The sequence below is a fragment of the Capricornis sumatraensis genome, chromosome 5 (assembly GCF_032405125.1).
Source record: "Capricornis sumatraensis isolate serow.1 chromosome 5, serow.2, whole genome shotgun sequence".
Classification (NCBI taxonomy): domain Eukaryota; kingdom Metazoa; phylum Chordata; class Mammalia; order Artiodactyla; family Bovidae; genus Capricornis; species Capricornis sumatraensis.
This window is the reverse complement of record NC_091073.1, coordinates 45,723,898-45,741,008: the sequence shown is the minus strand read 5'-3', so window position 1 is coordinate 45,741,008 and position 17,111 is coordinate 45,723,898.

Sequence of the window (17,111 nt, the reverse complement as noted above, 5' to 3'; positions counted from 1 at the left end):
AATCCATAGTTATTTGATAAATAATTTAATGTAATAGTTAAATGGCCAAAGTAATATAATTTTTTATGTCAGTTACACTTGATAAAACTTGAACAAAATCTGAATCCTGATGGTTTTTTTTAACTCAAGTATTCTTTTGTAGAGTACCTATACATGGCAATAATTGTACATCAATGAAGAATTTTTACGTTTCTTTTATTGTTGCTGTTCTCTAGTTATGTAGGTACAAATATTTTTGTGTTAGAATTCTATTATTTTTTTTTTAAGTAATGACAATAGGTCAGTTACTTTGATTATTAGTTAGTTGAGCCTAATGTTTGTCAGAGCATTTTTGCTGTTTATTTTCCTTGGTTAAGACACAGAATAGGAAGTAGTAAACATTCTCCCTTTCGCTTTGAGTAGAGTTTCACTGCATTACATAGTGTCTTCAAATGCAAAGCTAGACTGTAAGCTCAATTCAGTTTCAAACTCTTTGAAAACTCATGTCACTCTGTTCTTTTCTATGTCTGGCAATTGACTCAGCAGTAGCCAGATAAAAGGGCTTGACATCTGAGTAATTTAGATCACATCTGTAAAACTCAGATGTGCACTCTGCATGCATCATAAGCTTTTCCTAAAGTAGAAAATGAAATACACAGAGATAATTATTGCTGCTGAAAATTTCAATGCGCTCCAAGACAGATTTTATTTTGACTAGTGCATATTACAGTACATTTGTGGAACAAAAGACAAGCTTAGTTTTTAGAGATTGTCTTCCCATTCTATGTGCCTTGAATATTTTCCGACCTAGCACAGTCAAATGTAATTGAGTGTTTCTTCTTCCTCTGTTCACTTCACTCTTCCAGATTAACAACACAGAAAACCATCAGGACTATTCTAATTTCCTTATCCAACATTTGACCATTGATTTTAGCTTCTTAACCTTTCCTTAACAGTGACATATAAGGAAAAGAGAACACCACAACAGTGCAGAATCTTTTTATTTTTTTAAATTCACGACGGAGGTAAAACTTAGCTTGATCATACCCAGCGTTGGTGAGGTATGCTCAGACAGTCCTGGTAGACATGTAAATTGTTTCAACCTTGCAGATCTTATTTAATAACCTTATCAAATTTTTAAGTGCATATAAAACTTAGCCCAGAAAATCCACTGCTAGCAATTTGCACAAGTATTCAACGGTACCAGGTGGTTTACTGCAGTATTGATGGTGCTAGCCAAACAATGCAACCAACTAAATGTTCACTTGTAGAGGAATGGTTAGTAGTGTTAGTCGCTCAGTCGTGTCCGACACGCTGTGATCCCACAGACTGTAGCCCGCCAGGCTCCTCTGTCCATGGGATTCTCCAGGCAAGAGTACTGGAGTGGACTGCCATTCCCTTCTCCAGAGGATCTTCCTGACCCAGGGATCAAACCCGGGTCTCCTGCATTGCAGGCAGATTCTTTACCATTTGAGCTACAGAGAAGACCAATTCATGAGGTAGTTGTCTGTGTGCTACTAAGGACAGGTGACTATGATGGATAAGCCCATATACATATATATTGATGGGGCTCCAAAATATGACACTTTGACATTAAATACCTTAAGTTGAAGGACTTTGACAAAATGGCAGAAGCAGGAAAGTCATTGTGACCTCCAGTCCATCATAGTTCTTCCCTGAGTCAGGCCAAGAAACAGTCATGTGTGAGGAACTCTACCTAAACCCAGAGGGAAGCAGCATCCTTATCTCTGAAGACAAAGGGATGCTGAGAAGAATCCTAACCAACAGGTCTTGTTGTTTCCCCGTTTACTGCAATAGCCTCACGTTTTGTAAGTTATCAGATTCCTCCACTGCCTTGCACTTCACCAAACCTGGCAGAAAATGCTCAGGTATAACTATTCCTTTGGGACTTCATTTCCTCATGCAGGCTCTCATGTCACATAAAATAAATAAATTAGTATACTTTTCTGCTGTCAATCTGTTTGTGTCAGTTTAATTTTCAGACCCAGCCAGATATCCTATGACTGTTGAACAGGGTATCTTCCTCTACAATACACATATGTATATGCTTGTCAACTCATTGATATTTTCTTAAGGGTACCCATGGAACAGTCAACACTGGCTATTCTTAGAGACAAAGGAGTTATGGAGATGAAGCCTTTTACTTTTCATATTATTAATCAATTATTTTTGTTTACCCTGAGCATGATTACTTTTAAAATCACAATAAATATTCATCAAAAGAGTGCTAAAAAGACATAAGATAATTCATTCTTTGGAAATGTTCAAAAGCAAGTGTATTTCAGGTTTCAAGATTCTATGTTTTCTTAGCTTAAAATTTCATAAGTAAAATTGCTATCATTTAATATATACAGAAGCAAAATATTGACCATAACCATTTATATAAACTTCTAGAAAACAATAACAATATTGTCTATTTCAATATTAGGGTATCCTAATATTCATATGCTTTTAAGAAAGCAAATGAAATGATTCATCTATTACATATAAATATCCATGGTGATAAGTTTCCCAGAGACATCTGAACAGCTCAGTAATAACCTCATTGGCAACAGAACCTATGAGCTTCGCAGTGATGTCTCTGTTGGGCACCTTAGAAGGACCTCAGCTTCCACTCACTTCAGGCAATACCTAGTTTCCCCCTTTCTCCAAAGCAAGAACTTAGTTGGTTATATCTGACAGAGATTGTGGAGCGAAATGATAGAATGATGGAGGAAGGGGATAAACAATCATGAAAACCGTTTCAGAAAGTTCCTTCAATAAATCAGGAGAAGGAAAGAAGGTGGGAAGGCTTTCTCTTGAAAGGGGTGCTTAACAAACAAAGAGCTCAAATACTAGCAAGTCAGCCAAGGGAAAACTCAAGAGAAACAGTTATAGAAACTTTGGCAATCAGTTTAAAAAATATTTGAAGATATTTAAATTTATCTATTTTATTAGGACAGGGGACACATTGTAGCAGGATATGTTGAACTGATTTATGTGGTAAATAGAGTCAAGTGCTTAGGTGATAGGTACCACAAGAGATTAACATCTAACTGAAGCTTTATTCCTGAGGCAATACAGAATTCCTCAGAAATTCTGAGCAGAAATTTGGAAATTTTACTGTTATTACTGAGCTGTTGAGATGTCTCTGGGTATTAAGCACAATGGATACTTAAATGAAATAGATGAATCATTTAATTTACTATCTTATTAGTTATGATACTTGGGATTGTCAAATGACAAAGTTAACACATTTAGTAATGAGTTTGATGTCTTTTATTCAGTGGAAAACAGCCCATGGATAGAGGACTACAGAGCCTCACAAACAGTGGAGTGCTTTTATCTGGGGATTTTGAGCAAGAAAAAATTCTACAGAAGAATTCCTCAGAAGAGGCAGACTGGAGACAGGGCATGATTGGTCAAGAGTTCAGGCATTTCCCTTTAAGACTACTACTACTACTACTAAGTCACTTCAGTCGTGTCCAACTCTGTGCGATCCCATAGACAGCAGCCCACCAAGCTCCCCCATCCCTGGGATTCTCAAGGCAAGAACGCTGGAGTGGGTTGCCATTTCCTTCTCCAATGTATGAAAGTGAGAAGTCAAAGTGAAGTCGCTCAGTCGTGTCCGACTCAGCGACCCCATGGACTGCAGCCTTCCAGGCTCTTCCATCCATGGGATTTTCCAGGCAAGAGTGCTGGAGTGGGGTGCCATTGCCTTCTCCACCCTTTGAGACTAGCAGGTCCTATTTTCTCGGTAAGGTGAGCTACCTTAGCTGACTTGGAGGATGGTGAACGATGTCCATTAGGATTCTTTGACAGCTGTTTCCTGTCAGTGCAGACTGATTTAGTTTCAGATTTCTGACAATGGGCTAAACATGAGGTCATTGGAGTGGCCTCCATTTTGTAAGCCCAATATATGAATTAATATTAGAATAATATGAATTTTTACCTTTCTTACTGGTAGTAAGACAAAATAATTTACAGACATAATTTCTTACACATAACAGATGTTCATTAAACACATAGTCAACATCACTCAGTCGTGTCCAACTCTTGCGACCCCATGGACTGCAGTCCGCAGGGTTCCTCTGTCCATAGGATTCTCCAGGCAAGAATACTGGAGTGGGTTGCCATTTCCTTTTCCACATTAAACACATGTTGGCTATTAAATTAATAAGCCTATATAAAGATATTCAGTTCTAAAATTAATATCTGATCCATGACTTTCTGCTTACGGCAACAACTATCAAAGATTTCTGTTGAGACAATGCTCAAACCACTATTAATAAGGCATTTAATTTAAAAAGAAGGGGCAGGGGACAACTTGTAGCAGGATATATTGAACTGATTTATGTGGTAAATAGAAAGTGCTTAGATTACAGGTATCACAAGTGAGATTAACATCTAACTGAAGCTTTATTCCTGAGGTAATATTGAATTTTGAGCAGAAATTTGGAAGTTTTACTAGTTATGTGTAACTAAATCATATGAGCAACTGTGTTCAATTTTTCTTTAAAATGATGTAATTTTAGTTTAAATGGTGAAATTAGTTTTCAGTCACAAGTCAGTCTTGAATGAGTTTGGATTTTAGAAGCTTTTTCTAGGGCTTAATGTTGTTTTTCCTAGGGCTCATACATGAGGAACCAAACAGATTGCCTTCAGGAGAAAATGAGAATTTTTTTTTCTTTTTTATGCATATCAACTACTATGCTTTTGTGAAACAAAAAAGTGGTTCCCTGAAAGATTGGCATAAGGGCCCATGAGTTTGTGCCGTCAGTTTGTACAAACAAAGCCAGAAAACAAAGGCAAATACAGATTTTTTTTTTTTTACCTTACTCATATCTATGTGAAGTGGAATAGCAATGGTCTTTTCACTTGTGGCAAGTGAGAAGCTTCCTTCCTTCTTTCTTTCTATCCTTCTATCCCTCCATCTCTCCCTGATCTCTCAAAGGAGCTTTCTGAAATAGTTTTCATAATTGTATCTCCCCTTTTCTCAGTCATTCCCCTATCATTTTACTCTATCATCTCTATCAGATAAAATCAATTAAGTTCTTGCCTTGGAGAAAAAGGGAAACTAGATATTACCTGAAGTAAATGGAAGCTGGGATCCTCCTAAGGTGCCCAACAGATACATCACTCTCAAACTTGTAGGTGCTGCTGCCGCCAAGGAGTTTACTACCGAGCTGTTGAGATATCTCTGGGATACTTATCATAATGAGTGTGTGCCTCAGTGCACTCTAAGTTGCTTCAGTCGTGTCCTGATCCTATGGACTATAGCCCGCCAGGTTCCTCTGTCCATGGGATTCTGCAGGCAAGAATACTGGAGTGGGTTGCCATGCCCTTCTCCAGGGGATCTTCCTGACCCAAGGATTGAAACCAGGTCTCCTGCATTGCAGGCAGATTCTTTACTATTTGGGAAATCAGGGAAGCCCAATATTGAAACAGTAGATAATGTTATTGTTTTGTAGAAATTTATGTATATGGTCTTTGCTAATATAAAATTTATACTGTAGATATATTTTGTTTATTCATCATTATTTGGGCATTTTGAAGGACAAAGTAGGATAATTTCAGCAGAAATAAGTATATCACTTTCCCAGCTTAATTAAGATATGACTGACAATAATTGTATTTACTGAAGGTATATAATGTGATGTTTTGATAAACGTATGTAACGTGAAATGATTACCACAATCAAGATATCAGCATACTCCTCACAGCACATAATCACCATTTTGTGTGTGGGTGGTGAGAACACTGGGATCTTCTTTGTTACCAAATATCAAGTATACAGTACATTATTATTAGCCATAGTCCCCATGCTATAAATTATGCCTTCAGAACTTATTTATTCTGAGATTGAAAATCTGTACCCTTTAATCAACATCTCATTTCCCCTATCCTTCACTATTCCCCCTTCCCCTGGTAACAATCATTCTATTCTCTATTAATATGAATTCAAATTTTTTATATTCCACATATAAGTGGGATCATGCCATATTATCTTTCTGTATAGGGCTAGAATATATCTTACTTGCTTCTTATTATAATGCTGATTACAGTATCTATTAATTTATCTTTGAAATAAATTTGACTTTAGAAAATTAATGCTGGTTCAGAATCATTTGATCTTTATAAAGACAAATACTTGGTGTTCGAGACATGATTTTTCTAGTGCATCATGCAACCCAAACTGGAGAGAAACCAAGCTATTATTCATGAACAGGTAGGGCATTCCATACTTGTAATCATGACCACAAAGAACATGAAAATCCCATAGTCTTGCCAATTTTCTTAATTTGACAATGAGACATGCGCACTATAGTGATATTCAAGTACCACAGGGAAAATATAGCAAATAAGTACCTTTGGTTGGCACACATTAACAACCAAAATAAAATGCCATGATTTCATAAATATATTCCTTAAACATTACAAAATAGATAACAGGCCTCAATTGTGTCACTTGTGCTAAGCTCACCTCACCAAACCCAGGCTTAATATCTAACGTAACAGCAGTGTCAGCCTCTCCCAGGAGTGAAATCTTAACCAGTCAGTCTGACATTTCCTGATCAACACTAGTGAAGTAATCGGCCTGATAGACCCTGCTGTTCTCTCGAAAGAAAGTGACCTTGACTGAAACAATCTACTCTTTGCTAGCAATTTCCTTGTCGCACCTGCCTCTGCCTATGAAAGTCCATCATTTTGTAGAGCTCTCTGGAGTTCTTTTCATTTCCTAGGTGGGATGCTGCTCTATTCATGAATCATTGAGTAAAGCCAATTAGATCTTTACAATTTACTCAGTTATTTTGCTTTTTAACAATAGAAACCAAACAGTGAAGTAAACCAGGCTTCATAAGAGTTTATAACTTAGTAAAGGAAGTGTGATATCTGTTTTTTAGGTGACTGTGTTAAGTTCTGACCATGACAGCATCAAACTTTTTCAAGATACTTTCATGCTTGGCATTATTAGAAAAATTCCTACATAATATAAATGTGATCGTGGTCAAAGGACATGGTGGTTGTGCAAAATTTCAAACAAATGTTGAGACACAATTGAAAGGATAAGACGAATGAAAGAATTCCCCAAATGAAAGCTATAGTAGGCTAATAAAATACATGCCTATACTCTGCAGCTCTGCTTGCTTTTCATAGTAATAAAGACACACTCGGTGCATTTATTAGGTCAGGGAAGTGTACGTGTTCTTGATAATGATATTATTATTTAGAGACAACTAAGAAGTAATAGCACTGTTTTGAGACCAGACCTACCCAACTCCAGAAACGTTTAGAACACCAATCAACATTCAAAACAGAACTAAACATGATAAGCATAATTTTATGAGTCAGTTTGATCACAGAGAGCAAAGGACCATCAGAAGAAGCACAGTAGACACAGCAGCTTACTATAGTGGTTTTGCTTTCCCTGCAAATAAATATAACTTAATTTCTTTGAAAATGTCTACCTTTTAGCAAATATTTCCTGAATCTCTACCATATGTCAAGTAGTTAAGTTTCTTGGTAGAGAATCTAGTAAGCATGAAATAAGATGACAATATAACACTGTAAATTTTGAAGGTTTGGGTGATCTTTTCCCAGCCACAGACTATTCAAAATTTCCCTGGATAACTTGGAAGCCACTTTATCTCCCCCTTCAAAATCATAGAGATTTTGAACATCCATCAACTCAGATTTCTGATAATTCCTCTTATTCCTGGGGAGCATAACGTCTGCTTTTATGCCTTTGCCATCTCTACCAGAAATCCCAGAGAGGAAGTCAGGTTTTAAGATATAGAATGAAGGAATTCCCTGGTGGTCTGGTAGCTAAGATAACATACAGGTCACTACCAAGGGCGTAGCCTTGAATAAGTGCTCAGTCGATGATAGATGCTACTACCAACTACTACCATTATACTTTATTCTGAAGTCTCAGCATAATGGTATAAAAAGTATAATGGCAGTAGTTTGTAACAGCATCCATCATTCATTGACCACTTCAGTTCAGTTCAGCCGCTCAGTGGTATCCCACTCTGCGACCCCGTGAATCTCAGCACGCCAGACCTCCCTGTCCATCACCAACTCCCGGAGTTCACTCAGACTCACGTCCATCGAGTCAGTGATGCCATCTAGCCATCTCATCCTCTGTCGTCCCCTTCTCCTCCTGCCCCCTATCCCTCCCAGCATCAGAGTCTTTTCCAATGAGTCAACTCTTCTCATGAGGTGTCCAAAGTACTGGAGTTTCAGCTTTAGCATCATTCCTTCCAAAGAAATCCCAGGGCTGATCTCCTTCAGAATGGACTGGTTGGATCTCCTTGCAGTCCAAGGGACTCTCAAGAGTCTTCTCCAACACCACAGTTCAAAAGCATCAATTCTTCGGCACTCAGCCTTCTTCACAGTCCAACTCTCACATCTATACATGACCATAGGAAAAACCATAGCCTTGACTAGACTTCCTCAAGGCCAAACCCTATAGTAGTAGCATGTACATTATCTTATTAATCTTCAAAACAGCTGTGTAGAATAGGTATTATTAGCCCTACTTTACAGATTAAGTGTGCTAAAATTGCTACCCAAACTACTCATAAAGCCAAGATGTATTCAGACACAATGTGTGAGAGCTACTTTCCTATCTCTAGAAAACACTAGAGGATATAGTAAATTTTCAGAAGTTGCTGATGGAAGTCTTGGAAAAACTGTGCCTAGTTGTGAGACATGGAAAAAGGGAGTGGTGTACCATTAAGTCAATCTCAGCTATTCATATATGGTGAGTCACTAGTCATTAAAGATGGTTGTCAGACAAATCATCTCCCAGCTGAGGCAATTATACCTGATCTGCTCATCTTGCTTTTCCCCTTCTACTTCTTCCCAAACACTTGCTAAGCAATAAATTCATTTCCAGCTCCAAATTTATTATTGAAACTTGATATAATTTTGATTTTGACCCTTACATTTCCACAAATCATAGCTCACATTCTCCAGGGGAATTCAAGTAAACAGTTGACTGAAGCTGACCCCAGGATTCTTGCACTCTCACATCTCCTAGCCTGACAAATGACCCTCTATAGAAGGAAAGTGGGTCATTTCTCTATTTGATGAAAGTGGGACTAGGGAAAAATGTAGGAAATTTGTAGTATGCATGGAATGCAAATTTATTCTAAAAAAACATATTAAAAATATGCTTTAAGCATAATTCTCATGCTGAAGTCTTTGATGAGAAATAAAAAAGGTTCATCTTAAGTTATTCAAAAATTGTTTTTGCTTACTAATAGAACCTCCAGCTCCAAGTCATGAAGTAGAACAAATTAGATATACAAAAGATACCAATCCAGTTTGAAGAAAACAAGTGATTCTTTTCAGGCTCTGTATTCACTAGGCACTGCAATGTTCCTTTTCTATTATCAATCATGTTTTACAGAAATATGAAAACAGGATTCCTAAAAGATGTAAATACAGCACTTATATCAAACCATCTCTCTTAAATACCTATTTGAATTCTCTTTTTAATTTCCCTTTCTCATCTCAAGGAACATTCACTAGCAAATTATGTATCACCCATTTTTGCCAGAGAGTTTTATGCATGCTTAGATTAGTCACTTTGTCATAGCTTTTACAAAATTCTAGTGAGGAAAGTCTACTTATGTCTTTGTTATTGTCTGGTGATAATATCATCTTCAGAAGTATATCATCTTCAAATTCACCCTCTGAATTTTTGGAGCCCTCAGAAAGCACACACTGGTTGTGATAAGATCTGTGTCTCAAGACAGGCTAATATGGAAATTGTGGGTACTATACTGGAAACTTCATAAGATTTTTTCCAAAAGTCATGATAAAGTGCTGTTCTTTACTGTCAGTAGAGGATGATGGAAAGAACACTAGACTAAGAGTTCAAGAGATGAGTTTAAGAGCCCTGGACTAAGAGTCCAAAGAGATGAGCTATGCCTGCAGTATCAACATGGATAAATTATTTCACAGCTTTGGGATTTGGCTTGCTTAAATTATCTAGGGGGTTGGAATTGTCATTTTCATCTCTGAAAATTTAAACAAATATGATAGAAGATGGTCCTTTTATCAACTTGTCTTTTGTTTTAACTTTTAACCCCTTATTTATCAATTTATCATTTTCCTAAACATTTTGAAGAGCCCTCATAACACTCCTACTCACCACACTTTCTACTCAAGGTCATTTTTTTTTTAGCTATCTAAACTTTTATTTCTCAGCAATTTTGTTCAACATGTTCTGGCTTTGGGATCTTTGCTGTGTAATACATGGTAAAATTTGGATTGTAGAGATGGGACATTCCAGTGGGCATTTTAAACCTTCCATGACCTGACCTTCTCTTTTAACACTCAGCTACTCTCATTTATATCTAAGGCTGCTGTGAGTTTGAAGAGAGAGAAATAGGACACCTAACTATTCTTTCTTCATGCTGGTTCAGCTGTAATAAACATAATTAAACTTTGGATAATTTGGTGTCTAAGGACACATATTTCAGGCTTTCCCATTGCTTGTTCTCAGCCTTAAAGGAAGGGATGACCATAGTACACACTCACTGAACAAAGCTGGCCCACCTTGGACATGTATGAAGTTAGAGACCAGATGGTTTAACTCAGTCTCATGGGCAAGGCTCCTTCACAGACTGTCTCAGGAGGTTGATCAGAGCGTGTGCGTGTTTCATTCTACATATGAGTAAGTTCACAAACCTATACCAGAATATCTGCTAGTATCTGGATCACACTGTATAAAATGTCCAATGACAATTGTATAACAATTTGTTGCTATTGTTTTGCATTTTTTGAGGTTTCCCTCAAGTTTATTCACTACTCTTTACTCAGAAACAAATGGATGTACAATCTTGGTATGGTAATTTTCCCAGAGTGGAAAATCCCCCACAGAATACGACCAACTATAAATAATAACTGTTTCCTATGATGCTATTCATATTCATAGGTTAGTGTATAACCTCATTTATATTTGTACTTTTCATAGCAATTTTAAATTCTCCATCCCATAAGATGTACATGACTCTGTGTCCTTCCATCTCCCAATGGAAAAGAGTAGAGACTATCACTCCATGTTATAGTCAGAATGGGCTTCGTCTAGATGTCGAGTGCTATGGTAGGGAGGGAGAGGGCTTTTTGTGCTCCAGCAGTTTATTGACTCTCAGATGATGAGTCAACCACTTCAGACTGTTGGAGGGGAAGGGCCACCTACAGGAGGAAGTCACTACCTAGTCATCCTCAGAGGGGCTTCACATGTGGTGCGCTCCCTCCATGAGAGCCTCTGGTCTCTCCTTGTTGGAAAGAGTCCTTTTGTCTCACAAGGACACAGGGAGAAAAGGACTGTCTGCATATTCTAGAAACTTCTGTAACCAATGTCAAGTAGAAGAAATGAAAAGGAATCTTGAAAAGTCTTTAGAGAAGATCAAAATGCCCTGGCTCTTTTGACTCAGAGAAACAAGCAGAAGTTTCTGTTTCCATGGAGCCTGCCTAAATGCTCCCCTCATAGAGAAGAGGAAGCAGCAGCCTTATGGGCTCCTAAAGGTGGCCAAACTCCAGCTTTAAGGAAAAGCTGACCTTGAGGGCCCCTTTTGGATGGCAGCTGAGATGTATTTTGCTTTGGGAAACTTTTCCAGGTCCCTGGGCTGGGCAGCTCTGACCTCCTAAAGTCACACGTTACACTTTGCCAAGGCATGTGTAGGTCTTTGGGGATCCCAAGGAGACTCACAAGTTTTATCCATCCTGACACTCTCAAAAGTCTAGGTCTAGCAGAGCTCCATTCATATGGAGAGGAGCTTGTGAGGTTCCTTTTCGTTTCGCAAGCCAGCAAACCAGGTGAGGTTAGGACAACCACAGAACAAAGAGAAGCCTCACGAGACTTAAACTCATGACCTCATTTCCATTAGCACTAATTCAGCCCAGTGCACAGGCAACACAGTGTTCCCAAACAGAATTAACTCATGACTGTTTTTATAGCAGATTCTTTGTTTTTGAAGAGTAACCTGTGGAAATACTATATGAGTGAGTGAAAGTCGCTCAGTTGTGTCCGATTCTTTGCGACTCCATGGATAGTCCGTGGAATATACCAGGCTATAATACTGCAATGGGTAGCCTTTCCCTTCTTCAGGGGATCTTCCCAACCCAGGGATCAAACCCAGGTCTGCCACACTGCAGGTGAATTCTTTGCCAGCTGAGCCACAAGGGAAGTCCAAGAATACTGGAGTGGGTAGCCTATCCCTTCTCCAGGGAAAATACTATATAGAGAGATGGTTTCTTGATTGGTCATAGAAGTAAAGATTCTTTTGTTATGCTTCTCTGGATTAAGAAAAAGAGAGAGCAATGTTATAAAATAAGATGGCCCCAGTGATGTGTTTAGGTCACCCCATGACAGGCAAATGAATAGGCAGTGGAGTAGGGTAAGTATAGACTATGTGTAATTTACGGTTAGTTATTCCAAGCTATGGAAGTATTTTGTTTCCATTTTGGAAGAGAAAATAAAGTTCTTATTTCTTTGGACTTCCAGAGAAATATCCTATTTAGAACACAGCTTGAGCAGCCATGGAAGTAGGAAAGACTTATAATTTGTGTTGCCTGCTTGCTAGTCTTATTTTCTTCCTTTAATTTTTCTTCCTTGCCTGCTTGTAAAGGGTGTGAATGTGAGGCCCCAAATTTCCTGTCACTCCTAGAGCAAAGTGTTTGGATAGTGTCTAAGGTGTTAGGAACTCAATATATTTAAAAGAATAGCTCATTCATCCTCTTGGGAATAGTTATGACAGAAAATTAATAAAATAGATGGAAAGGACCATGCTTTACACACAGGCAAGGGACAGCATTCCTGGTATTTGTCAAATTATGTCATGTGAAAATACAGTATTTTAACAGTAAAAATCATGATACACACACACACACATATATAATTTCACTACTATAACAAGGTATACATAAGCAAACAGGAAGACAAAGAGAAAAATGTTTTGCATGATGGAGCTATATAAGTTTTTCTTTTAAACTTCTTAAAAAAGATATAGATGTATAATTATTTATTTTTTGTACACACACACACACACACACACATGATATCTGACAGAGCCTAAAACACCAAAGATCAAGGTATCCTGGCAGTAAGGAGGGGAAAACTAGACTTTCGGTGGCATTATGTTTTTTTCTCACTCATCTAACCTGCATTTCAGCAATAGCTGTTTGTCCCTTCTTGTGGCCCAGAGTATGGTAACCTTTTTTTCTAACGGTTCCTGAACTGGGATCCCTGATATAGTCCACCTAGCAGAAATACTGCTTGCCTAACACTTTTGACATCTGTACTCTTCTGTAATTTAATTAATCTCTTCTACTTACAAACACACAAGTCCACAGAAAACCTGGGTGGAAATTGGGTGGTGGTGGTGGTGGTTGGTAGTGGGGTGTTATTCTACTAATCTAACACAATCCTGAAAGGCCAAATCAGTAATTCAACAGCAGACTCAAAAACAAATAAATAAATAAGTGTGATTTATAGGCATTCTCATCTCACACCATTTCCTGTCAAAGAGAGTAATAGCTGCTGGGTACAATAAGAACCAAAATATTTTGATTCAAAGAATGATGAAAATGGCTGGAAAACCTATTCACATTCAAGTAAATCTGTGGATTGGAATAATCCTAATCTAACCATATCCTCCTTTATGCATAAGATCCAGAATAACAGCAAATGTTTTCAATGTGCTAACCAGGCCAATTTAGTAATTCAGTCTTTCATATGTGGTGACTCATATAAACCTCATAACACCACAAAGTAGCCAGCACTATGATATTGATATTAAATACAATAAAACAGAAACAGGAAGGTTAACTTACTTGGCTAAGATCACACAACCGGGCGGTGGCTAGAACTCAGACCTGGGCTGTGCTTGTAAAATGTCACTTTTTTTTTTCCTGAAGATGAATGGATTCCTTTTTCTGAAAAAGAACAGAATCTGTCATTTGTCTCATGTCTATGAAAAAGAAATTTTCGGTGATTTAAACGTAATAGCTGACATTTATCAAGTGCTCCCTCTGTGTCAGGGAACTTTTAAGCTCTTTGCTGAAATATCTCACTATTGGCTGCAATAATCCTTTGAGGTATTATTAGCTCTGTTTTAAAGACAAGGAAACTGAGGATCAGAGAACGAGTAACTTGTCTAAATTACAAAAAGTAAGAGGAACACAGGATTCAGGTAGTTAGATTCCAGGGCTCATATCCTTTACCATTACTTTCCATATTCGGTGAGTTAGTCAACCACCCATATTTACTGAACACTCAGCTCAGAGTGCTTGCAATGCAGGAGATCCAGGTTCCCATTCCTGGGTTGGGAAGACCCCCTGGAGAGGGGATGGCTATCCATTTCACAATTCTTGCCTGGAGAATTCCACAGACAAAGGAGCTAGATGGGCTACAGTCCATAGGGTCGCAGAGTTGGACACAACTGAGCAACTAACACATGAAGTTTAGAGTTAAACTGAAGGGTAGCTCCCCCTTGGGATGTAGAGTTTGTCTGATACCATGAAGCATGAAGTCCAGGGAGCACCATTAATTAGGACCATTTAAAGCCCATGGAGATTGACTATCAGATGATAAGTTCTTTCCCATGTATTCTGACTAGCTGCAGATGTGAATCCTGCACTCTCTGCCAAAGCATTCTTGGACTTATTATTAATGTTTGAGTATGCCAAGACATGCCACCCTTCTATGAGTAACTATCCCTGTCTTGTAAATTGGTAGAGTTGTTACTATTTCTCTGTGATTACATTCTGGGCAGGAAGATGACATCACATTAACTAGTAAAATTTACCTGTGAACTTTGTTCAACATGGTATTCTTGATGTATTCTTTGTAGAAAGGGGAGAAGCTAACAACAGGAATGAATAAATTAAACACCTACATTTCAGAAAGAGAGTAGACTGATAGCTGATTGTCAGGGACTTTACCACCAATAATCTGGATGACCTTACATTTCCTGTAATATTTAAAATCCAGAATTATGTATAATGGTGGGGTTGGGTTCAATGATCTATAGAAGAGACTATTTCTAATATTTAAGTGCTTTATAAATAAGAGGTATATTGTAAAGGAAGATTGGGGGGGATTGAGAAGGATGGTGGTGATAGTTTGTGGATATGGACATACAATGAAAAGGCAATTTATAAAGTAAATGAAGTCATTAGAAAATTATATTAGTAGTCTAGGGATGCCAAGCTGCTGAGTCTGACACTGCAGTTTATGTTTGATCATGCCCTAGCTAATCACAGTTAGCATGTCAATTCATCCTTAGCAGTTTTTATCTATCAGGTGTCTGGACAGGATAGGTGAAGACAGTTTATGGGATCAAATTAAGATTGTTGTAATCAGTGTTACAGCCAAGAGTTGAGAGACTATGGGTCAAGTTGAAAAGGCAAGGCTAGCAGCTAAGGCAGAAGATATGGACTAAGACTTCAAGTTCAAATGGGTTAGTAAATATCAGATCCTGTGTAAGTATTTGGTCGCTGTGTCAGGCTTCATTCCTTCTAGGCCCTACAGTCTCCTGACACCAAGTCAGTGAGCAAGTCTGATCAAAAGCACCCACTGCTGAGAAATAGAAAAAGCATCTGATTAAAAACAAAGCAAAACAAAAACCTAAGTTCAAATCCTGGCTCCAATATCACTGTCACAATAGAAAGGTTAATTAATTTATCTGAAAAGCAGTATTTTTCCAACAGCAAAATGGGGGTAACCTTCCTCCAAGAGAGTTTAAGTATTACGTTAGATCTGTACATGAAATTGCCCCCAAACTAAAATATACCACATACAATGAAAATCGGCTATGAATGCTACATTTCAACTGACAACTCAGACAGGAACTCTTTCAGGAGATGGAGTCTCTTCCCTTTCTGATTTACATGATGCCTAGACACTTGAAAGTTAGCTAGAATCTTCAAAGTCCTATTAAAAATCCCTGTTATAGAAAGGTCATTCATAAACACTCAGACAGTTGAAAGAGCTTAGGATAAGAGTATGCTAAGGACTCAGTGTGGAATTAATAGGAAGATTTCAGCTGTGCAAAAAGATCTCAATACATACTGAAGTTCTATACGACCAGATGCGAGCAGACTGTGTCCTCTGAAGACCAGAGCAATTACTTTCCACCATAGTAATCAGTGTGGAGACTCGGGGAGGCGGGGGTGGTGGATCTCAAACAGCAGCAGCTGGCCACAGAGACAGAGAGGGGCAAAGGCCAAGAGCACTGGACCTAGAAACAAATGACCTACCGAGTGCTAGTGATGACTGTGCTGCTCATCGAATGTGACCTTGCAGACAAGTTTAGTGCCTATACTACGCTTGTGAAGTGAGGGCTGGGACCAGGCGAACTCTAATGTTTCTACTGGTTGTAAGACTATGATTCTGCAAATTGACTGTGCCTGGTATTTGTCCATCAGGTTCCACTGTTCAAAGCATGTTCGTAACTGTTAATCATTGATCCTATTTGGGACAGGCATGGCATATATTTTTATCTTTATTTTTTTTATGGATAGAGAGGTAGACACCTGGAGGTTGCAGTACCCATCAATTTCATTTTGGGGCCTGAGTCAGGATCTAGATTCAGAAACACTTAGTTGATCTTTTTAAATTATGTCAGAGTTGGATATATTTCCCTTTAAGGATTCTTGGCAATTATAAATTATTTTGAACTATCATGTGATATGGTGGCTGCTATGGAAACTGCATTAATACATGAAGCATGCAAAGCTTGTCACCACATCAGATGTTGCTGCCCTTTTGGCTATGCTAACTTACTCATCTGGCTTTTTGAAACAAAAATTTTTTTTCTTATTTTTTTCCAAATGCATGCACATTATGCTTATAACCTAAGAAATCTCATTTTGAAGTGACTCATTCTTATGAAATGTATTCAATGACTTGGAACAAAAGATTCTGGTAGACACATAACCTGGAAAAAATATTCTATTTAAAAATATATACATAGTATTCACTGTGTATTTCTGTGGCTCAACTAAAATGTTGAAGCTATGGAAGAAAAATTAATGAGCTGGCATAATGTTCATATTAAAATTGAAAAGGAAAGCCATGCATTAGTTTAATTATGATTGTGTTTCAATTTAAA